Source organism: Chrysochloris asiatica, unplaced genomic scaffold (genome assembly GCF_000296735.1).
Source record: "Chrysochloris asiatica unplaced genomic scaffold, ChrAsi1.0 scaffold00098, whole genome shotgun sequence".
NCBI lineage: Eukaryota > Metazoa > Chordata > Mammalia > Afrosoricida > Chrysochloridae > Chrysochloris > Chrysochloris asiatica.
The window spans coordinates 6,306,963-6,308,804 of NW_006408616.1; positions in this window are offsets into that span (position 1 = coordinate 6,306,963).

Genomic DNA, 1,842 nt, shown 5'->3' on the forward strand with positions numbered 1-1,842 from the left:
AATGCGAGGTGTCCTGGTGTGGTGCTGTGGGTTAATGCGCCAGACTGCAAAGCCATTTGAACTGCAAGTTGGCGGTTCAAGCTCACCACCTGCTCCTCAGAAACCCTACACAGGGTTGCTATGGATCGGAACTGACTCAACCGCACTTGACAGCAACATACATAATATGAGATTCGCCGTCCTTTACATTTTTAGTCTAAATGCTGGTGACACTTTTTATCATAGGAATAACTATCCCAGACACTTATAGTGAGAATTCTAATAATCACTGTTGTTGTTTGTTGGTAGGTGCCATAGAGTTGGTTCTGACTCATAGCTACCCTATGCACAACAGAATGAAATACCACCTGGTCCTGCCCTATCCTCACAATCGCTGGTACATTTGAACTCATTGTTGCTGTCACTGTGCCAGTCCATCTCACTGCGGGTCTTCCTCTCTTTTGCTGACTTTCCGCTTTACCAAGCATGATGTCCTTCTCCAGAGACTGGTACCTCCTGATAACATGTTCAAAGTTTGAGAGATGAAGTCTCATTTTCCTGAGTTATATGGAGAATTCTGGCTATATTTCTTCCAACACAGATTTGTTTGATCTTCTGGCATGCCATGGTAATTTCAATATTCTTCTCAAACAACATAACTCAAATGCATCAATTTTTCAATGATCTTCCTTATTTATTGTCCAACTTTTATATGCAATTTAGGATAGTGAAAATACCATGCCTTTGTTAAGGCACACCTTAGTCTTCAAACTGACATCTTTACTTTTGAACACTTTGAAGAGGTCTTGTGCTGCAGATTTGCCAAACTCAATACATTGTTTGACTTCTTGATTGCTGTTTCCATGAGTGTTGGTGTTGGATCCAAGCAAAATGAAGTATTTGACAGCGTCAATCTTTTCTCCATTTATCATGATGTTATATATTGCTTCAATGGTGCAGATTTTTATTTTCTCTACCCAGAGGTGCAATCCATACTGAATGCTATGTTCTTTGATCTTCATCAGTAGGTACTTTAAGTGCTCTTGGCTTTTAGCAAGCAAGGGTGTATGTATCATTTGCATATCACAGGTTGTTACTGAGTCTTTCTCTAATTCTAATGCAAATTTCTTCTTCATATAATCCAGCTTTGTGGATTATTTGCTCAGCATACAGATTTAATAAATATGATGAAAGAATATAACTATGGCACACAGATTTCCTGATCATAAACCATTCAGTTTCCTTTTATTCTGTTCAAACGCTGGCTGCTTGGTCTATGTACAGGTTCCTCATGAGCACAACTAAGTGCTCTGGAATACCCATTCTTTGAAATGTTGCCCATAGTTTGTCATGATGCTCATAGGCAAAAGCCCTTGCATAGTCAATAAAGCCAGGTAATCATCTTTCTGGTATTCTCTGCTTTCAGCCAAGATCCTTCTAATGTCAATGATGTTGATCATTCCATGTACTCTTCTGAATATGACTTGAACCTCTGGCAGTTCCCTGTCAGTGTACTGTTGCAATTGTTTTAGAATTATCTTTACCAAAATTTAACTTGCATATGATATTAATGATATTGTTCGATGATTTCCATATTCCATTGTGTTACCTGTCTTTGGAATGGACACGTACATGGATCTCTTCCAATCAGTTGGCCAGGTAGCTATCTTCCCAATTTTTTGCCATAGATGAATGAATGTTCTAGTTCTGCATCAGTTTGTTGAAAGGTTTCAATTTGTATTCCATTAATTCTCAGAGCATTGTTCTTTGCCAGTGCCTCCAATGCACTTTGGACTTTTTTCTTCAGTATCATTGCTCTTGATCATATGCTACCTCTTGAAATGGTTGAACATCAACCATTTT